The sequence below is a fragment of the Salminus brasiliensis genome, chromosome 4 (assembly GCF_030463535.1).
Source record: "Salminus brasiliensis chromosome 4, fSalBra1.hap2, whole genome shotgun sequence".
NCBI lineage: Eukaryota > Metazoa > Chordata > Actinopteri > Characiformes > Bryconidae > Salminus > Salminus brasiliensis.
The window spans coordinates 38,199,973-38,223,252 of NC_132881.1; the positions used below are offsets into that span (position 1 = coordinate 38,199,973).

Consider the following 23,280-nt stretch of genomic DNA (forward strand, 5'->3'; position numbering starts at 1 on the left):
ACCACATAGAAAGAAAACGTGCCAAAAGTTCCATTAAATGTCTGTTTAATGGTAATAATTATTTATGACTGGCTGTTTACTGGTTGATTAAATGTTTGGTTTTATAAAGTTTGCAAACCAAAATTGTCTATGTTTATAAAAAAAAAAAAAAAGGCATCAGTAAGCTTTATGGTATCTGTGCTCTCTATTGCTGATACTGATACTGTGTGTAAGTGCCAGTATCGGCGCCGATACAGATACAGTATCGGTGCAACACTAATATTTATGCAGATGTTGGTTACATTTTACTCCATTATTTTCTGTATTATATAGGTACTCATGTTCACACATTAACAGATCAACAAATCATAATGAGGGAAACTCGCTTCTTCACCTAAACTGGTCAGCCTGGAAAATGTGTTTACACTGGGGTTTTTGTGTCGCTGTGCTTTTGCAAAGGTTGGGTGACTCGCGTCTCATTTAGCTTAGCTTGTTGTCACAGGGGCACTGCACCACCAGCCCTGGCCCTTGATTGATCACTGACCACAGATGCAGTTTATCAGCTTAGACGTGTTTAATGTCTGACCTGTGCTTTTTTTAGTTTACAATACAGGTGGTGGGCTAACATTGCTAATAAAAAACTGGACTTAGACGGTCACCAGTTTCATCGCTGTAAATACATGCCTAAGTCTGAATTTGACTGCATCAAAGCTATGTGGACATAAATATGCACTGATTTAATTCTCTGCTGGACTATTCCTTCCTTTTAAGCCACCAAATGAAATGACTGACATTTCTTTAGTGAGTGGTTGGGCTGAAGATAAGATGATGGTGTGTGTCTCTGTGTGTCTCTGTGTGTCTCTGTGTGTCTCTGTGTGTGTGTGTGTGTGTGTGTGTCTTACACTTAGATGAAAAATGGTCATTGTCGTGTTGCTATGCGATGTAAACTTTCTACAAGAACGGATGAATGTTCTGTGTTTTCAACAGAATTTGTCTGAAATTAAAGAATTAAACTACAGCTTGCTTTTAATAACCATAACTTCTGAGGCTTAACCGCCTGGTGAGCTAGTGTAAGTGTGTGTTAGTGTGTGTGCTGTTACGGCTCCTCCTTGTGCCTCCTCTGAGGAGAAATCTGCCGTCTCCCTGAGCTCCATTAAACTTTTAAAGCTCATTCTGCGTCTGCTACAGAAGAGTCTTCCTGTGTGTCTCTTATGTCATGTTTTTCTTTTTCCATCATTCTTTCTCCCTTTCTCTCTTACTCTCTCGCTCGCCCTCGTTTTCTCTCTCTGTGCCTCTCTCTCCCTCAGTCGTGTTGTGTGCTGCAGAATAACAGTACAGCACTAATGGAGCCGCAGGACACCATATGCATGCTGGGTGTTTATGCAGATGATCACCGTGGAGGTCTGTGTGTCTGAGAGAGTCCAGGCTGAGTCGCTGCCAGAGCCTTCCCTCCATTCTCTCCTCACTCCTTTCTCTCACGCCAGTTGAGCACAGCTTTTACTGATGCTAGTTTATTCTCTCCCTCTCGCGCTGGCTTGCCCCTCTGTCTCTCGCACTGGCTTGCCCCTCTGTCTCTCGCGCTGGCTTGCCCCTCTGTCTCTCGCACTGGCTTGCCCCTCTGTCTCTCGCACTGGCTTGCCCCTCTGTCTCTCGCACTGGCTTGCCCCTCTGTCTCTCGCACTGGCTTGCCCCTCTGTCTCTCGCACTGGCTCGCCCCTCTGTCTCTCGCACTGGCTCGCCCCTCTCCCTCTTGCACTTGCTCGCCCCTCTCCCTCTCGCACTTGCTCGCCCCTCTGTCTCTCGCACTTGCTCGCCCCTCTGTCTCTCATGCACGCTCTCACGCTCGCGCTCACTGTCTCTCGCTCTTGCTGTCTTTCACGCTCAGACTCGTTTCTCTTATTTTCACGCTTGTTCTCTCATGCACCCTCTCTCTGTCTCCTGCACTCGCTCGGTCTCTCACACTCTCGCGCTCTGCTCCTCTTTCTCTTGTGCTCCGTCTGTCCTGATCTCGTGCACTCTCTCTTCCTCCCTCATGCTTTCTTTCTCATTCCCTGTTGCGGTCTCTCCTTCTGTCTCCAGCACTCACTCACTTGCTTTGTCTTCCACGTTCGCTCTCTGTTTCTCTTGCTGTCTCTCTCGCATGGTTTCGCACTCTGTTCCTCTCCTGCACTTTCTGTCCCTCTCATGCCCTGTCTCACTCTCTCTCTCGCTTTTTCTTATGTCATTGAACCTTTATTGTATGCACTATGTTGATAAGCAACATGTCTGTGAACCCCTCTGCCTTGTTTTGTGCTCGTTGCTCTGTTTGTCATTAACATCAATCCCTTCTTCTGTTGGCTGTAATTGATAGCTTTTTAAAAAAACAGAAAGCAAGAGAGTTGGTGCTGTTCACACACTTCACAGATGACCTCAATATGTGTGTAATTGGTGTTCAGGGTGGACACTCAGCCCGACTTCTCCTGTCAATACACATTAGACGGACACAATGTTCCCACATCTCCCTGGTGTGTTTGTCTCTGGGTCAGAGTCTAGAAGAGAAGAAGCCACGGAGACGAGACGCGCACTTTTGCACACACACTCGCACACGCTCACCTCCTAAATGAAGGGGATAGCAAATATTGACTGCACCAAGGCGCAGCGACGCTGCAAGTCATCCGTCAGAGCCTAACCCCGCTGTCCTTTCTGTCCTCATTACAGAGAGCCGGATTTATCTCAAATTTCCACACACATGCAGAGAAACCAGCGCGTCCACTGACTGACAGGCCGAAGGAAAGCTGCGTCCACAGCGAAAGGTGAGGGTCACTGCGTGTAAGAGGATGTGATTTGAGCTGATCTCTGTATGTGTAGTTGTAGGAGTGTGAGTGTGAGTGTGAGTGTGTATTTGTGTGTGTGTGTGTGTGTGTGTGTGTGTGTTTGCTACTTTTAAAGTTTAGAGCATTTTTTTTTTTCAATAATATAAAGTCAGTTGATTGCAGATCCATCTTAATATACTAGTCCTGTACAACATATTAACTAACACAATATTTCTCCACTGTGAAGCATGGTGGTGGCAGCACCAGTTTAATTCATTCAGAGTAGACGTCTTGGTGGTCTCCCTCACTCCCTCGTCTCCTTCTTGCAAGGTCACTCAGTCCCTGAGGACGGTCTGCACCGGGCAGCTTTAAACATGTGCCATATGCCTCCGTTTCTTTATGCTGGCTTTAACGGAACTCCAGGGGATATTCAGTGTCTGATTATTTTGTATTATATTTACTTATTCGCTTCAGTAAGCTGCTTTCACAGTTGTGTGGAGAGTTCTTTTGTCTTTTGGTGTATTTGTAGCCAGGAATACTGGACCTTATATATGGGTTTTTGAGACACATATATATATATGTAAAATTAGTGATTGCATAAATATTCACCTCCTTTAAAGGGACTGACTTTTTTTAAATTACTTTCTATTTTATATATGTGTTTTTACTGACATTATTATTATTATTATTATTATTAGTAGTAGTAGTAGTAGTAGTAGTGGTGCTAGTAGGAGCTTATAAATAGTTCTGACCAGAGGAGGATGGGTCCCCCTTGTGCCTTGTGAGTCTTGGTTCCTCCCAAGGTTTCTTCCTCCAGCTCTGAGGGAGTTTTTCCTTGCCACTTTTGCAATTGGATTGCTCACTGGGGGTCTTGGATCCTTCATGTCTTCTTACGTTATTTCTTTTTTTTTCTGTCTTTTACTAATTATGTAAAGCTACTTTGTGACAACAACAGTTGTAAAAAGCGCTATTCAAATAAATTTGATTTGACTAGTAGTATTTTGGTAAATTTGGAAAATGGTCAAAATAGTTATTAGGATTAATATATAATGATTCTATTTATGGAAGCAAGAAGAGGGTCAGGCATCCAAAAAGTTGAACATTTTCTACAGGCACTGTACACAAAAGCACATGGTCTTCTCCCCGTTCTCTGTCTGTCTGTCCTCCTCTTGCTTTGTGGTGTGGTGCAGTGCTTGTTGAGCTATTTCTTCTGTGTCACTTTTCAAGGCTTAACTGTAATGATAAATGAGCTGGGTGACCGAGGCAATAAGCACCTCTCTTATCTCTCTGAGCCATAATGATGATGATATTTTACAGCCCCTCTGATTATCACATTGAATTATGTGTCTATTGATCTTTCTTGTCATTAGTCAGTAGCGCTACATGCATATATTTGTGAACCCTCAGGTCAGCGCTATAGTGTCCTGTGCTTTCAGCTGAGTATAATATCCTCTATAATAAACAGCAGCTAGTAGTCAAACTTTCTGAAACTCTGCGTGGCCTTCAAAAAGCCTCAGACTGTGCTGCAGTCCCACAGAACGTAGACCATGTTGGACATTTTTATCTGGTTAGTTTCATCGTATTCGCTATGGGGTCTTTGTTTTGAAATCGTATTTTAGAAGTATGTGGTCTGTGTAGTGAGCCAGTGGCAGGCCCAGCAGGGGAGAGAGAGATGGCACTGGCCATACAGAAGCTGATAAACAGTCCTCGCGGAGCACCGAACAACACGGCTGCTTTTGTCTTTTAATGTACTCCCACTCTACCCTGAGCAGCGCAAAAAACAATAGCCTTAATTCACTCTGCACTCCGTCCTCATTAAACCTTTTTTTCACATTACAAGGCTACTGTCTGTGTTTGCAGGAGGGAAAGGTACATAGAGCCAATCAGCAGAAAGCGATAGGATTGGCTGAGGGCAAATGGCTATCTTGATTGGCTATTCTTCTGCATAGTTCATATCTGCCCCGTGTTGTTGGAAGCAGTTGGCCTGTGCTGTTTGCTGGATTGCTGTTTTTAGCTCTCCTTAACTCCGCTCTGCCCTCTGTTTTTACAAATGCGTCTGCACTGAGACTGTGCCAAAACACTGCACTTAATCAGTAAATCCCTCAACTGTCGTTTTGGATGCCTCTTCTTCGTAAATACCATCTCTTATCTCTCTGAGAAAGATAAAAAAAAAAAAATCAGCAACAGCAATATAAAAATAGAAACGTAGCCTTCCAGACTGTTGAAATTCAAAGCAGGCTTGCAGATGAAAAGCTTCAACACTGTATATAAAGAAAAGGTCTGTCTGAGTGAGAATGTGTGTGTGTGTGTATAGGCAGAATAGGGGAGAGTGCCCCAAGGCATACATTTTTAATGAACATTTTTAAAGTTTCCATACAAGCTACCCACACATCTCAATGCAGCAGACAGTGAAATGTGTGCAGATGTTAAAACTAACACTAAAGATGGGGTTAATTGTTACAGACTGAGACGCTAGGTCTTACAGTTGCTAAATATGCGTCTGGTTAATAGATGCAAACAGATATTTTACCTCAGTTCTGTAAGTGTGTAAAACAGATCAGCGCTAAAACATAAGACATCTGCATGAATAAATGAATAGAATTAGAAATAATTAGTGTAAATATTCAGAGATCAGAACAACAAACTTTAATAAAAACTAATTTTGTTGACATGATCTCTGTAAAGGCCAGTTTATGCTTCTGCATCAAATCTACGCCATAGCCGACATATAGGCTCTCCGTTAATGTAACTGTGTTGTGACGACACACACCTCAGCAACTGTGATTGGTCCATTTGGTAGCATTGTATTTCCCCTGTTTTTAAATTTGATTGGAGGAACATGGATCGTAGATTGTGTGTATGCTGATGTGAGATAAATGGTTGCACTTGCCGAACCAAATTATTAAATCTACCTAGATTTCCTCTCAATGGCCGGAGCACAGAGCACAGAGCATCTCCTCTGCAGCATCTCTCTTGTTCATTGCAGACATTTTTAGTAAAAGTAAACAGCTCTTTTGCTCCAACATAATCCGCTCAGTTTCAGTCGTCGTTTGTAATTACAGCAAGAGCGGCAACTCTAGACTAGTGTTTTGGCTGCAGAGCGACGCACACCCCTCAGCGCACAGGTATAATCATTCACAACGACAGAGGCCACTTGCACAGGCTACGTCGCAAACTGTGTTGACTCCTTAATACTCTTTCAGTCATAAATCTTGCATAAAACGTATTTATTTGTATTCAGGAATTTCTTCCTTGGGAGGAAGGTTTACACACTGCATTAAAACGATCTCTGCTGTGTGGAGGCCGTACTTCAGCCTGGCTGGCTCTGTGTTTTCTACATGCTTCCAGATGATACTGTGTTGCAGGAGAGTGAATAAAATGACGCACACAACTCACAACACAGAATCTCGTCCAAAAAAAAAATAAACGAAGAAACTTTTCAACTTTTTCATAGTGAAAGTTGAGAAATACCTTAGATTATGATCATTACTGCTATGGTAGTACAAGAAGGTGATATAAGCATGTCCTCTTTGACCTGTAAAGCTACATAAAATCTATTAGATGCAGTTAAAACATTTATTTAATTTTTTTTCACCCACATTTTTTGCAGTCAGTTTGCCAACAATGCAACACCACATGCTCATATTGACTTCTAGTTTAACCAAAGAACATATGCCCACATGTTCAGTTGGTTTGGAGTGATGTAGTTTTAGGGTGTACTTTCACTAGGCATTTTGTACCATGCCCTAGCACGCTACAGTGAACCTTGCCTGGGCACGGTAGAAGAGGTGGGCTCATGCGTGGTTCGCATGCAGTGGGATTGCGATGTGTGGCTGAGCACAAAACTCTAACATGATGCTGTCAATGATGATGCCTCAGTAAAAATATTCTTATGCCCGGATGAGTGGGGAGCGAGGACCATCGTGCCTAGGCACGGAACAAAGCAACCAGGTCTAGTGTGAAATATGCTCTTACTCTAATGTATTACATATGCATGTTTGGAAACAGTCTATTTCTATTGACTAGTTTATTATTTACAAACTTTTCCAAACATTCGAATGAACTGAATTTTGAGAATCATATGTATATGTAGAAGAATCATCAGGGAATCAGAGAATAAATATAGGGAATAGATTAGCTGTAATCGTTCATTTTAGGCTGTTGTTGCAATCTCTTGGAGGGTGAAGGAAGTCCTATTTGAACAGGTTATTGTTGCATCTAAACTTTTGGCCTGTGAACTTTGAGTCTGCCTTAAAAATGTGTAGTCTGGGTAAAAAAAGAAATCTGATTTATCTGATTCAGAACTGTTGAGAAGTCTAATCTTATGCACCAAGTAATTAAAACACATTAACTGATCATGAGAAAATTCTGAATTGTGTAGCAGCTGCAGCCAACTGTTAATAAACTACCTTGCTTGGAGGACGAGTTGCTCATTATGATTATTACTTATAAATTTGATTAGCTGCTGAATCGTCATGATCTGTTTTATATCTGTTTTATAAGAGCAATAACTACTTGAGGTCACACCGTACAGTAATTGTACTGCCCTAAACTGTGGTAGCATTACACACAGCCTCTCGTGGCCTTAACATATTACACCCAGTCTGCCTCGCCTCCAAACAGCTGTGTGTAAAGGTGTAAATGGGTCTCAGCACTGCATGGAGCCACATGTGCTTGAGTAAGGTATACGGATACAGGGTGTTCCAGGTAAACAGGGCAGGGAGGGGGGGAGGTATAATGTTAGTTCTCTTGAGCAGCACTATTACCCCTGTGACCTCTACTGAACACAATGAGCTCAGAACTGCTGAGTACGACTCTATCAGTAATGGCTCCTGCTGACATGATTGACGCTTGCTTTACCCAATCGCAGAGCTGTCAGATATTTTTTTCCTCACTGGCACACAAGTTGATTTGAGTGCAGACTGAGATGTGGGTGATGTTGAGGTGCAGAAAAGCTCCCTGGCGGCGTGAGAGGAAATCTCCATTTGTGTGTGAAGGTCACAGGCATGTGGTGATGGGCAGAGGGAATATTGTTCCCCGAGCAGCGATGGAGGGCCTTTCACACAGCACGCTAGTGAGTCACACAGAATAGCTAGAAGTATCAGTTGAAACCATTAAACCATTACTGTCCTACAATACTTCATCTGTGTGCGTAATGTGTCTCAAAGAACCCTGTGGGTGCTTAGTTTTTAGCCAGGTTAAAGGTGTCTGCGCATTGTTGGATACTTTTTGTAGATAGCTTTATATAGCACCTTTTAAAATCTGATTCTGTGGAGCTCCACAAAGGATCTGCTATCTTCACTGTCTTTCTAGCCAAAGACCTCATTTTCAGTTCTATATAGAGTGAAGTTTATTAAGACCACACAGTGCTATAGCTGCCTTGGTGGCCTCCCTCAGTAGTCGTCTTCTTGCACGGTCACTCAGTTTGTGAGGACTGCTTGCTTTTGGCAGATTAGCACAAGTGCCATATTCCTGCCATTTCTGAATGATGGATTTAACTGAACTCCAGGAGATGTTCAGTGCCTTGGGTTTTTTTTTATACATCCATTTCACTAATTGTGACTACAAGCACCAGCTGCCTGGACCTCTGTTGAAATAGGGGTGCAGGCTTTAAAGGGGGTGCATTTAATTTAATTAATGCAGCCACTTAGTTCATATTATATTTATTATATTTTCATATTATATTATATTTATATTTTTGTGTATTATTTTTTCCAAATTATATGGACCATGATTCCATTTATAAAAGTCATCAAAGGGAAAACATTCAAGGGAGTGAATTTATTTTTATAGGCACTGTTTAAGATGTATAGAATTTCACTGACCACCTTAATCTGTCAAATTGTTTTATTATTATTATTATTATTATTATTATTACTTAAACCAGGTTAAAAAGAGAACAAACTATTATTTTATACTATATCAGTCCAGAAGTCCACAGAAGACCAGCATCCAGGCTTTTTTCTGTCCTGGCACCTAAGTGGTAGACAGACTTCCCCTGGGTGTTCGAGTTGCTTACCGTCTTTCATCGACTGAAGACCCACCTCTTGCGAGAGTACTTGGGCGAAGTGTAGTGTTGAGTATTGTGGTCTCAATACTGACTTTTATAGTAGCGTCTAAGCTTAAAGGTGTCTTTTGGAACCTAGTCTATACCCACAGTGCACTTGTAATTTCTGATAATCATCACGGCTCACTAAATCAGCTGAATGTGGACCTTAATGCTCAGTAAAGGGACTGCAACAGACAGTGGAACAGTGGAACGCAATGGAGGCGACAGTGTTTCCTCAAGCAGGTGATATCAGTACCTCCAACACTGTGAGCCACCAAACACAGTGAGTTCAGATTTTCTCCCGGCGCTGAAGCACGTTCATGAAATTTCTATTCATTTGTGTTTCTAGCGCTACTTAGTAAACTAGTCTCTCCCAGTAAAGCTCTGATATTGATATCAGCAGATTCTCAACATTTAATGACTTTGCATTGCATTGAGGGGGAAAAACTGTAGTAGTAGTTGCAGTGCTGGTAGTTATTGGAGAGGAAGCCCTAACATGGTAATGTGTGTTTGTTTGCTCGTTGTTGTTGTTGTTGTTGTTGTTATTTTCTTGTGTGTGTGAGTCAACACACCCATAAAGGATATACTGCCGCTATGCTTGTGTGTGTGTGTGAGTGTGTGGTCTTTTCACTGCCGTGGCACCGCCAGTCCTGCCAGGAGGAGGAGTGTGCCCCTTAACCTCTTTTCTCTCTTCTCTCTGCTCTAATTAAGCGAGTTCCCTACAGCGCCACACTGGTTGCACAGGACCTGCTACACACGCACGCACACACCCACTCAGCTGGGGAATACAGGCACTGAAAGGCATAGCTGCACGCTTGCCGGTGGGTTAATGATGTAGAGAGATAGATGCTGCTGTCAGGTGATGGTGAGGAAAGCTTTGTGAAGCTGTGTGTGTTGAAAGTGCAGGGCTGGAACTGGAAGTTCCCTTTATTTTACTTTAGTTTGTTTTGAAGATATTCTATTTTCACTTCCGTTTAGACCCCCTGTGAACAGCTCAGCATTCACCACGACCTGGCGTGCACAACCTCCTGAGAGATTGTGTGTAATTCTGTCCGCCCCATTTTGTGTGTGTGTGTGTGTGTGTGTGTGTGTGTGTGTGTGTGTGTGTGTGTGTGTGTGTGTGTGTGTGTGTGTGTGTGTGTGTGTGTGTGTGTGTGTGTGTGTGTGTGTGGCAGTTTCTGCTTGTGGGGTCCTCTGGGATGTTTTGTTGTGTGTGTGCTCTGTGGAGTTGCTGGTGGAATGAATTGAGAGAGTCTGGCAGACAGAGGGAGGAAGAAGAGAAGGTCCTTCAATGACGAGTAGAGTGAAAAGATAGCTGAGAAAAAAATGTGCCAAAGAAATTTTAATTGGATGGACGAGACATTCCTGTTTCAGCAGGGTGAAGGGAGTGTTTCATAGCCAGGCCAACAAAACAACAATACAGAATAGTCACCCGCGCACTCTCTCTCTCTCTCTCTCTCTCTCACTTTCTCTGCTCTTTCTGTGTTCTTTTTTCACGTGTCTCTCTTTCTCTCTCACTCTTGCTCTCTCTGTCTGTAGCTCCATGGCTGTATTGCTGACTCTCTCTCATCGTCTCTCTTGCTCTCTCGCTGTCTTTCTCTCTTATTGCTCTCATTCTCTCGTCATTTGCTCTATCGCTCTGTGTCTGTTGTATCACTCTCAGCTTCAGTCTCTTGCTTTATCAATATATTGGTCTCATATCTTCCCTTCTTCATTGCTGTCTCGTGCTCCATCTCTCGTATCTCTCTTGGTCTATTGCTACATCAGGCTCCCTCTCTCTCCTTCTGTCTCTAGCTCTCTCTCGTAGCTCTTGCTCTTGCTGTATTGCTGACTTGCTCTTTCTTGTATCTTTCTCATTCTCTGTCTCTTGCTTTCACTCTGTTGTATCGCTCTCAGCTTCTCTGGCTTAAGCTTTATCAATCTCTCGTATCTCTTGCTCTATTGCTGGCTCGCTCTCTTTCTCTATTGCTGGCTCGCTCTCTTTCTCTATTGCTGGCTCGCTCTCTTTCTCTATTGCTGGCTCGCTCTCTTGCTCTATTGCTGGCTCGCTCTGTCTTGCATCTTTCTCATTCTCTCTCGCTCTCTTATCTCTCTTGCTCTATCGCTATTGTTACACTCTTATTATAATTATTTGAGTGTGTGCGTATGTATATTCGTTCTTACCAGTAGATGAGAGCAGTATTACAGCTTTTACAGTATTACAGGACTGGTCGAGCCGTTACAGGACAGGTCGAGCCGTTACAGGACAGGTCGAGCCGTTACAGGACAGGTCGAGCCGTTACAGGACTGGTCGAGCCGTTACAGGACTGGTCCAGCCGTTACAGGACTGTGAGAAGCATCTGTTGTTCCACCTTGTTGTAGGACCACCACCGTTCCTCTACACTGTTCAGTCTCCTAGAGCAGAACAGTTTTGTTTAGAACCAGAACCTCATCTGGTCATGCTGGGCACGCATTTTAATGACCGGTGTAAACAGAATCCGGTCAAAGTAGATACAGATACTATCTGGATACAGCATGCGTGTTAATGGCAGGTGTAAACAGGCCCTCTGTCTCGATCCACAATCCCACACTGTTTCTCGCTCTCTGTCTTTCTTTATGGTTTCTCTCCGTCTCTCGTTCTCACTGGCTTCAACTCGCAGTGCAGTGTGTTACTGTTTGTTGTAGTCTTGTTAAATTTCTGAGGGTGTTGTGATGAATCAGGGTAATCATGTTACACAGCAGGGGATTATTTAGGTAGAACTACTTCAGGCCAGTCATTAGTCGTGTCACATCAGGGCTGGGAGGATTTCATGTGTTATGAGCTGGGTTGCAGTTGAAATGTGAGGTAATGCAATCGCATTACAGTATTTTTGTCCCTATTGCAGTCTTAACACTCACACTCACTCACTCACTCTCACCCCACACACACAAACACATAGGTGTCCTTGATGTTTGGTCATGTGCTTTGAGGCTTCAGTTTAATGGCGGCAACTCTTCTGATTAATTGGTCGTCTGTGCCCCTGTTGTAGCCGGAGAGCAGGGCAGACAGTGTGGAAACTCTGTGAGGTGAAAGGTGTGGGAGGTTTCAGCAGAGAGTGTGTCCATTATCTGTTTGGTGAGCACCTCAGCATGCGGTCAGCTCGAGTCCCTGGCCAATTAAAAACCTCCAAACTATCCCAACGCTACAGTGCTGGTGACAAGCTGTTTAAACTGATTGGTCACTCGGGTCTCTCTCGCTCTTGCACTGCCACTGTCTCTCTGCCCTCAGTCTTACTTTCTCCTTTTTCTTTTGCTCCCACACTCGCTTTCTTTCACACAGCATTACACTCTTTCCTGCCCAGCTGTTTGACATAGAGTGTAGGCATGAGTGTGAATGATGAGTATGGTGTGTTTGACTTTATTTTTGTGGTCTTATAAGGTTTGTAGTGATGGGAGAATTATGAGCTGATTTATTAAAACAGTAAAACAGTGTCAGGTGCTGTAGTGTTCCCCTCCTCAGTAGCTCAACAGTCTAAATATGGAAGTCTTCCACTCCTGACACGCTCTGTTTTTTCTTTTACAGAAGACCAATTTAACTTTCTACTTCCAATTTATGACGGTTCACTGTGTTCTTTGAAAGACAGCTCTTGAGGATAACACCAATAACTCTGTAATTCAGTGTTTGTGATGTGTTGAAGTACAGACTGGGCTCCAGCTAACTGCAGCTCAAATTACCAACATTTAGAGGATAAAGCCTCATATCTCAGAGCACGAATTCGAACGAGTGGTCTTTGGAGTAACTTATCAGCCAGTATTGAATGTGTTCTGGTTGTCACTGATCAGTGGCACATAGCCAGCACACCGTGTCTATGGTAAGGATCAAGAGAGAGAGCTTGTTTTATTTATTTATATATAATATATATATTCTTTTATTTATTTAATTTAGATAGAAGTGCTTTTTGGATATGCTTCCATCTCTGGTTACATTTTGCAGGCTGGTGCATCCAGGTTTGCTTGCTCTTTTACTCTGAATGATTAGAGTGGTTTGCTTAACTTTTCTTATGCCTGTTTTCCCACCTGTTTTTAGAGCTTGACTTCACCAGTCAGTGCGTTTCCTCAGCACCCCCACACTGTGGCTCTCTTAAACACACATGAAGGAATAAGCTTTTCTGGCCGTGCTCTAGACAGGCAAAGAACAAAGATTCCATGGTACAGGGCTGTGTATACAATGTATATTGTCTCTGTCAGAATGGGCACATGTGCAATAGTCAAATTGCAGAACATGCAGTGTCAGGTTACATTAATCATGTCATGCTGCAACTTTTTTGCTGCTTGATACAAAAGGAAATTTGCACTGTTCTCATTTTCCTGGCATTTCTACCAGAAGTGTGTTATGTCTTCATAACATCATTCACTTTACAGGCTACACAGAGTGCATTAATATTTATAAAAGTATTATTAATTAATATTATGACAGTCGAATTGTCCTTTTCTGTTGTGTACTGCCAGTTAACCCACCCCCTCCCCACTAGCATTAGCAAGGCCCCTAACAATAGGAGGGCAAGGACTTAACACATCTCCTCCAATATATGTGAAGCCAGGCACTGCCTCTTTTCAAACTGTGGCTGATGCAGAATTGTCGGGCAACCGACATGCCTGGAGGAAAGCACCAGGTCTCCAGCTCCACTACACCAGCTAATAGACGCCTGTGCTGGCCAACATTGCTTAAGAGTGATAAGGGGACCCGGAGGGAGCACAGTGAAAATTCCTGTAGTTTTTTTAAAACTGCAATATAGATCACAGAAAAAAGCTGTCAGTTCTTACACTAGTGAGCAGCTATGTACCATGATATACCATATTACTGGTACCGCCAAAATTCTAATGCACATATGTTTTTCATATGTCTCCTTTATCACAAGTTAAATGTAGAGTTTCAAGAATCTCTGTCTCTCTGACATCCTCATTGACTCCCCATTGATTTCCCTTAATGCGTTGTGTGGCAGTTGCTGAACTTCTAATCACAGCGTCATTTATTCCGAACCCTTTATTTGACCACGGTTGGGCCTATTCACCATCTCACTTGTTCTGGAACCTCTCCCTGACTAGGATTGGTTGTAATCACTGCCTTACTTTTTTGAGACCTCCTCCTGACTGTGATTGGCGGTCCTAATCACGGTCATTTGTTCCCGACCCTCCCACTGCCTGCTATTGGACTTAATAACCACCACATTTGTTCTGAGCCCCTTGTCTTGCCACCTGCCACTCTACCCATGCCGCTTTGCCTGGGGGACAGGTGATTGACGCTTGTTGTGTAAAAGGCCCTTTATACATCTGACCGAATGTTTGGCAGTAGTTTGAGTTCATGTACTTCTCTCACTGTGTGAAGTACGGTGCTGAGCCATTTCCGTTAACTATTTCCAGCCTCTCTAATGTCCACCTGTCTAATGTCGTTCACCTGAATAGGAGAACTGATTGCCTACAGAAGTAGTTGTAGCTAATCAGCATTTTTTTTTACCTGGACATCAAGGCCACAATCCAAGATACTGGGCTGAGTCTTCGACCATAAAGGAGCTGGACTCTGGACTTTGGAGTCTTGTGATCTGAGTTTCTCTGAGCGTCTGAGTATGGCTGACTAGCCTGCTTTCTGGACTTGTGGGTACAGGCTGTGATAATGATGCTAATAGCCTTCTTCCTGCCTCTTTCCTTCATGACTGCTGGAGATGGGTGATCGTATCTACAGAGAGCGTTGGCTTGATTGATTGATTAGAAGGGAAAGTGACTGAATTCCTGCCTTTAAGCCTAAATGTTGCCAAGAAGTTGTCAGTTCTCGACTGAAATGGAAAACAGAAAAAAATAGAAGACGAAAGACAGATGGGTTGGTGGGCTGTTGCAGAGCTTTCTGTTAAGGACTTGGAGCTGACATTTGTCTTAAAGATTCTTCTTAAATATGTTTTTTGCACATATAATAAGCTAAGAACAAGACAGGATGTGAATAAAGGGTTTTAAAGAGTTTTCCTGTGTATCAGTTCAGCTTGAAACAGATTAAAATCAGCTCAGTATGCTTCATGAGATTGACCATATCCAGTTACCGTATCTCCACAGCTTTTGACAGTTACCAGGTATAAGTGAATATTAGAGCCAAGGTGATCTGCACATGCCTTCTTTTTGAAGGTCAGGTTAACACTGGCCATTGAAGGGCAGTCTATATTTCAGAGCACAGCAGTTGTTGTGGAGGCGTAGCGGTTGGCGTGTCCCCAGTATTTGGAGACGGTGCTGGCTTGGATCGTCAGAGCAGTCAGATTGAGAGTGACTCATTTGTGCGTCAGTGTGAGATCAGTCACACACACAGTCTGACCTGCATTTACACACACATCCGCACTAACCTGTTCTGATACAAACACACACAGAAGATGAGAGAAAGGGCCGCTAATATGATGGTAAGGACTACATGAGGAATTTATGCCAGAAAGAGCACAGATTTGGTGCAGATGCGTACTTGACAGTAATTGACATTGTATACAGCCAGTAAACACCCAGCATGTATCTACTGAACCCACTGAATAATTAGGAATGTGGTGTACATACATGGCACTTAACTGCTCACAGTGTCCTGTTGGTATCCAGTGAATGTCAGTGTGCAGGAGACTGAAGTTTAACTACCACACATCTCCTCAGGGATGAAACTTTTGCATCTGGAGGTTGAGAGAGTTTAGTGTGTTTAATTCACGTTGTCACATGATCGCATTCACAGCAGCTTGGTTTTGGCTTAGCGATTCAGTAAGTGTTTAATATCCACCGGAGGCGCTCCAAAAAGGAGGGTGGTGGTAGGTAGGTAATTCAGCCTATAATTTTCTGGAAGGACGATGGAGAAACACACACATGGTCGAGCCAGATGGGAATAAAATCACATAGCAGGTGAAAGAGAGAATTAATTCAGGACCCCTTGTACATTTAAAACAGTCCAGGATAGGTGTATACTACATCTGCATAGTCCTCTGCACTACCTGTCCAGATCAGTATATAAAATAATGTATGAGTGTATTTTTTGTTATAGCACTTTGGTCAAATCTAGTTGCTTTTAAACATGCTTTCTGAAGAGATCTGACTCACTGATCAGTGATGATATCATCTGTTATAAAGCAATTGAGTATCCTGTGTGATGTCTCAAACGTTTGATTTGCAGGAAACGGGGACTCTCTGGTTGTATTTTTCTCACATTTCAGTCTCTGCCAATCATGACATGTGTTTGTCAAACTCTGGGAAGTGGTCTTAAGTAGTGGGTGGAATCGTGAGTAGCTTTGTGAAGTGGTTTGATCTAAAGAAACTGGCAGCAAAGTTGTACATTTACATAAGCCTGTGTGATTGGGCTGTGTGACAGAATAAGTTACAGAAGAAAGTGAAGAATTTCCAGCACTATCAATCTGAAACGGCTAGATAAATGAAGACCCAGGGCTGTATACATCCCAGTGACCTCATCGACCTTCGGCCTGCAGGGAATAGTAGTTCACATTGAGGTCAGGGAGAGAGGGACGCTGTGACCGCTGTCTCCAAGCAGACATCTCTGGGGAGGCCAGGAGGTCATGTTCAGCCTGCTGTACTCTCTATGTCCCAAATCAGCCAGTGGAGCTCCTCTACTGGGTCACTGCTCTCTGGAAGTTTTCAACTCTTGTGCTGGTGCTGCGATGGGAGCACTCTGGACTTACTTTAATTGAGGCAGATGTACTGTGGCAAAGATAAATCTGTACAGTTGACATTTTTGCAATACACAAGACATATCATGATACTTTCTTTGATTTCTGAGTTTCCTGTTTAGATGCACAAAAAGTGTGCAAAATTGTCCTACCTATAGATGCTTGTCTTGAGTGAGGTTAATTTAAAATAGTTTATAGTGTGGACAGCCCTTCTAATGAATGCAGTCAACTGCTTTCAGTTGTACTGATTGCTGAGACAGATTGCCAATTGCACAAACTGCTTGTCTAGACCCTGTAGAGAAGTATTGCCAGTACACTAGTACTCCAGTACAATAAAGCCCCCAGCATTGAGCTGTGGAGCAGTGGGATGATGTTCCGTCCTGATCTCATTAACACTCTTGTTGAAAATGCAATCAAATCCTCACATCAGTTTTAATTGATTAATTAATTAATTTATTTATTTTAATATAAATACTCTTGGTTTTGGAAGAAACAACAAAATATTAGATGTCCCAATACTTTTGTCCGTATAGTATATATATCTAATACTCAGATTTCAGTGTTTTTGTCCATGTCAAGCTGGTATCTTAGTATTTGTCAGCAGTATTTAATAGCTGACGTTTCAAAGTGAATTGGCAAATACGAATTGGCTGTGAAAGTTATATTATAGAAATGTTAATTTATTCTTTTTTTTTTTTTTTTTGGTAAAAAATTAAATACAAAATTGTTTTTATTCAGTTTCTCACCCTGTTCAGCACTGCATCTGATTAAACTAGGCCGGTTATGCCCTTTTGGACTGGCAGCACTGCTGGGATTTGAGCTCTCAATCTTCAGGCAATCCCTAAATAGCTAGCTACTTCACCTGGGAGCCCCTTTTTAATGAAGCATGCTTGGACCTTGTACTGAAAGCACTAATGGAAGCACACTAGTGTCTCTGATTTGTACAAATTGTGCTGTGTACCTTTATCTTTTTGTTCCAGACATTTCTATGTACAACTCTGCTTAGTGTAATTTGGTTCAATGCATGCAGTATCAGTGGACGCAGTGTCGGCTGCTTGCTCATCCAAAAACATTTTCAACAATTGAAGATAACGTGCTATGTATTTACTAGAAGTACTACTGATTCTTACTGATGATACTCTCAGAAAAGGACATCGTGATGTAATTCATTGTGATAAGTGTATTGTCATGTCGTCCACCCGGTCAGTTGGCATGTGTGCCTCATTCGCACCACAGCTACAGAGTTATGGGCTACTAAAATTGGTTTATTAGTTCATTTGGAGGCCTGTTAGCTGTGCCTAAGGCTACACTAACTCCTGGGGGCCACCTGCACATTTAAAGTTTATTAAAAATATTACAAATTATTATGTATAGATTGTATTACTTTACAAATGACAGGGGATCAATAATGCTGTTTAGGATGTTCATAATAAAATAGATTATCAAGAATCATTATTGCAGAATTCCACTTAGTTGGCTAATTAGCAGTAAAAAAAAAAAAAAAAAGACCTATAAAATAGCAGCGTACTACAGACCGCATCAGTCGTTTTTAATATGTAAATCATTCATGTATAGATTTTCAGTTTTCATTTATTCAAATTCGGTTTATATCAGGCATTGCTGATGGATGATGCATGATGCTCACTCATGCAAGACTTGCATACAGCAATCCATCCTCCAGGCTGGTTTATGGTATTGACGATAGCATATCGGAATCAATAGGTATGGATATACCCCACCCATGTATTGACTGTTTAGTCGCTGTTCAGTCTTTGCTATCCCCTGCGTAATGGGTGTGTAGTCTATTGTACATTCTGTGTTGTGTTTGCTGTCTGATTGTCTGCTTGTGTCCTATGTTAAATATAGCACCATGTACTAAACAAACTATATGTCCCATGACTTTGAATTATTGTGCCAATATCACCGGAGCAGTGGAGTAGAATTAAACACACTTTGTTGCTGTGCCTGAATTACTCTATGTTGACAAAGTATTGGGACACCTCGATGTGAAACTGTCTCTACTGTCCAGGAAAGGCTTTCTACTACATTTTGGAGAATTGCAGCGAGAATTTTATTGCATGACACGAACATTAGTGAGATCAAGATGTATGCATAAAATCTGAGTAAGAAAAATGTACTGATCTAAAGACGGAGTACAGCGCTGCCATTTAGCTGTCAGAGATGAACACAACCCAAAATGACCAATGTCTGCCACTAATCTTTACATGTAAACTAATAAGTAAAAAAATCAATACTGTGCTTTTGAGAAGTGATGGTATTGCAAACCATAACATCGCTGTATACCAGGATTCAATGGCTAATGGAAACCCCAATATATGTTTATGCAAATGACTCTGTCCATCCACGGCTACTAAACCTGCATCTCTTCTGCTTTAGTTATTGACTGAAGCCTTTGAGCTCAGTGGTACCTGATTAGTGATTACAGTGCAGAGATAACAGCACTATCTCTCTCTCTCTCTCTCTCTATCTATCTATCTATCTATCTATCAGTCTAGCGCTCTCTCTCTCTCTCTCTTGTTCTCATCCCCTCTCTCTCTCTCTTGTTCTCATCCCCTCTCTCTCTTATTCTCTCCCCCCCCCCCCCCCTCTCTCTTTCACTCTTTCTCTGCCTCTCTCTTTCTCTGCCTCTCTCACTCATATCCAGCTCTTTCTTATGGTAATGTGCGGTAGCTCAGCCTGTCACTCGGTGTCATCTCTCTGCCTGAGAGGAGCTGTACTGCTGGCACTTGCTCACTCACACTCAAGTCTTCACTGTCTGTGAAGTGCAGCTTCACATGAGTCTTTGAACTCATCTGTGGCTGTTGCCCTTAATGGCACACTACAGGTCAGGCTAATGATGAGGTCACCACAGATATCAGACAGACAGGTGGTCAGAAATCCTGCTCGCTGCTGCTGCTGCTTCTTCTTTTTTTTTTCTTTTTTTTTTTCTTAATTTACACACACACACACACACACACACACACACACACACGTGCACAAACACGCAGTGGGTGGCCCATTGCAGATGCTGGTGGTTTATTGTCTAAACAGACGCTGTGGCGTGAGTGGGAGAGGATTGCCCTGGAGGTAGAAAAAAACTGCAGCACCTCTTAAACAAACCCTCATGTTTGTATGCGCCCAGGCTCAGGAGCCGATTCTTGTCACGGGTGCTTTCTCAGCTGGCTCTTGTGTTGCTTCCCTACCTCTCAGATCCTCCATGATATCAGTGTCTACTGAGACGGGCTTCCCGTTTACCTTTCTACTCGCATGTGTTGCTCTTAGCCCCTTAAACTCTCAGTTCCTGTATGTGGGTGCACACATACCTTACATATTAGATTCATGGTATTATAACTTATAGAAGTTGCTCTGTCTTTCATATTTTCCCTCCACCATATTAAAACCACCCATGTTTTTTAAATGAAACAAGTGATGCTGTCTTTATTGTTGTATTGTCTGAGGCAGTGTGGGCACATTCAGAGCCGTATTCACATTGCTAGGGGCATATTGTTGATTTGTTTATTCCTTTTTTGATGTAAGAAAAGGCAACTCAATTATTTAACATATGAATTGGACATTTGTGATCCCAGCTTTCTTCATTTCTTTGACGCTGATATTTTTCTTGACCATACATAGTGTGGTGTTTGGGTCTAGCGGTCATTGGCATTGTGCATCTATCCATTTCTGGGCCATGGTTTGATTTAAATCACAGTTCAGCTGGGAAGTTCTCTTTGTTTTTATATAAATCAGAAAACATATTTTCAACAATAAAAAAGACTTAAATGTCTGAAAATAAATGGACATTGGGCAGTGATTGGGTACTATCACTTTAGGAGAACTGCAAGTTCTCTGCAAGTTTTCCAAGTGTCAGATGCCACCTCAGCACTGCAGAGTTCAGCGTTCCTCTTCATTTAACACACCTGATTCAACTCATCAGCTGATTAGCGAGGCCTTTGTGATTTGAATGCTGGTAAAAAGCCCAGTTTGACACCTGTGGTTTAATGAGTTTCCTAATTGTAACTAAGAAAGAAGCAGTTATGTGCGCACACTTATTGGGTAGGTAGGTAAATGAATAAAGCAAGCATCTGTGGTCTGCTAAACTGCAGATTTCGATTTCAGTACCGTACTGTCACAGCACCAGTAAATTTAGATTTACAACACTGTCTACTTTTACAGCACTAGTAGATCTGCTAATTCTCACTATTCCACAGTCCTCGTATTTAATACTTTAGAACTTAGTATTTAAAAAAAGTCACTAAGTATGTCCATTAAACCCCTTGAAATTAAGAAGAATTAAGTTTGGGAAGTTTTTTTTTTTTTTTTGTTTGGTTGGGGGGTTTTTTTATGCAAGACTTCCCTGCATAAAATCACAAGAAGGTTATAAGTGAACCTTATGGTAAGTATAGGTCCCTTAAATTAGAAGGATGAATAAGTTGCTGACTGGCAGAAATAGCTGCTTTTTATTACTATTAAAGAACTGAAAATAAGCCCAGAGTTTAGAGTTAAGCTGTTGTGCCTGTGCGCCCCAGTTGAATTAGTGCACTGACTGCCATGTGGGTCTTGCTAACAGTGTAAATGTTGTGTTTTCCTGGACGGTGATGGGCCAATCATAGCCGGTACCTGTATGAATGTGCGTGCGTGTGTGTGTGTTTCTGTCCAGCCGGTGACCGGCGGCCTCCATGGAGCAGCCGTTCTTACGATAGCTGGAATGCCTAATGAAGTACCATCTTTAATCATTAAATATTCGTTCAGCTTTAATGAGCGAGATTACCCTCCAATATCTTTCATCATGGGAGCCTGCTGAAGGAGAGTCCCTTTTCCCCTCTTCCCTTCACTGTGTTTTTTGCCCCCTAATTAATGGAGAGTTTTGGATGTCCTCCCTTGTCCTCTCCTTTATCTGCCTCTCTCCAAACTTTCAGCCGTTTAAGTTTCGACCCTTGTGCTTTGCTCTTGACAAACAGTTGCTTCACTTTCGGTTCCTGGCACTGATTAAGCAGTTTGAGGAAAACAGTTCTGGAGCAGAACTGAAAATAAAGATGGCTAAGACCGCACCATACCTTCTGAGACGGCATATACTTTTGCGTCATGTCTGAGGAGATTTAAGAGCTGAACGTTGTTTAATGTTGGCCTGTGATGTTCTGTTGTGTCTGCGTAACCCAGGCCCAGGATTTGAGGCACTGTGGGCTTTTTCTTCTCTTGAGAAATTGAGATGATGTTTAAGTGATCTGGTGTCAAGAAATACTTGTAATGGATGTTGAGTAAATATTTTGATGCCATTTCTTTGCCGATGTCCACAACACACAAGCACAGGGGGCAATGGAATGACCTCACTTTGTTGGGCTGTTTTCATTTTCTGCTTTAAAATAGATCAGTGCTTGAGAGATGAAACCTCTTGTTAACTAATTAATTTTTATTTATTTTTTTTGCTCATTTTGTCATTTTTTCCACATGGCTCTGTAAAATGAGCACAATAGGGAACATTAGCCTCTACAGAGTATTGGATATGGCCTTAATATAGCCAGTATTGATGCATTTGAAGCTGGAAGCAACTCTGATACCAAATTTGGAGATCTTAGCATGGGTGCTCTCTCTCTCTCTCTTTCTCTGTCATGTTCTCTTTTGGGCATTATGGGCCTTCCCACTATGAAGAGCGAAGCCTTTATGTTGGTTTTACAGCAGTGCTAATGGCTTCGATTTGGGCCCTCATTGTCTGTTTTTTGATGAGTTTCTCTCTGTAATTACCCTGTAATCCCACAATTAAAAGACTTTCTTTTAAGCTTCAGTTCAGCCTCTGCAGACCGTGAACTTTGCTCTAGCTGCTGGTGAGAAGAAGCAAAGCTTTGTCACTGCTGAGTGAAAATCATATCAGAGGTTCAGCTCCACGCGGCTTGCTGTGCATTCTGTTTATGAATTCACAGAACAAGAGAAACCAGCATCTCCCATTACCGAAACGCAAATTTGTCTTTCTCATCAGAGCGACCCTTGTTCTTGCACAGAGAGAGGAAAATAAACACTTAAAAGGAAGCTGTTTATCCACACTTGAAACGAGCATTGAAGTCTGAATGGATGAAAAGCAGCAGAGGGCTTTCATCGTTCTCCACACTGATAGAAATTCATAACCTCATACAGAAAAGTTCAGCTTTCAAGATAAAAACAAAAAACAGAAAAAACAGAAAGGAGCTCAGATTCTAGAGCCGATGGATGGAGTGAAACCGACGACCATGGCAGTGAACGGTGGAAGAGTAGGGGTTGTCTCTCTGTTTCCGTGTTTTTTGTTTTCACGCTGCCTGATGGAGTGTTAAGAGTGTATTTGGAGTGCTGTGGGTGGTGAATGGCCGGGCCGGGGGGAGGGAGTGATGTGCTGGCCCTGTGGAATTTGGTGGTCAGCACTGAGCTGTTTGGGTACTGGGGGCTTGACCCCAGGATGCAGGGGAGAAGGGTCCTTATGATCCTTTCCGCCTTTTTTTCTTTGGTTTGCTCCCTGAACCGAAAAAAACACAGCAGTAACAGTGTCCTCCCCCAGCTTTGACTGGAGTGGATGAAGACGTGTCTCAGTTCAGTGCAGCCTGGGCAGGACACACTCAGACCTTTTGTACAAGCTGTACTTAAGTTAACGTAAGTGTCATTTATACACAAACTAGACTAATATGCAAGTATTGTGCATTCTCAGTAAATGACCTTTCTGATAAAGACAATACTGATGTCGTGTTGTGTAGCAGTTGCTGACCTGTTGCACTGTGGCAAAGGAGAAATTGAGTATAGTGACAGGGCGAAGATTTCAGTATTCTCCTATCAGTTGTAAGGCTGAACTGGT

At 42.5% G+C, this 23,280-nt stretch overlaps 1 protein-coding gene across 3 annotated transcripts in view; it reads left to right on the forward strand.

Annotated features, from left to right (window-relative positions):
• ndst2a (N-deacetylase/N-sulfotransferase (heparan glucosaminyl) 2a) overlaps positions 1–23,280 on the forward strand; it is a 143,688-nt gene that overhangs the window by 94,833 nt on the left and 25,575 nt on the right. For all 3 annotated transcript variants that reach the window (XM_072678353.1, XM_072678352.1, XM_072678354.1), the window contains one exon: positions 2,677–2,771. The gene's annotated coding sequence lies outside the window, so the exon portion shown is untranslated. The remainder of the gene's footprint in view (positions 1–2,676; positions 2,772–23,280) is intronic.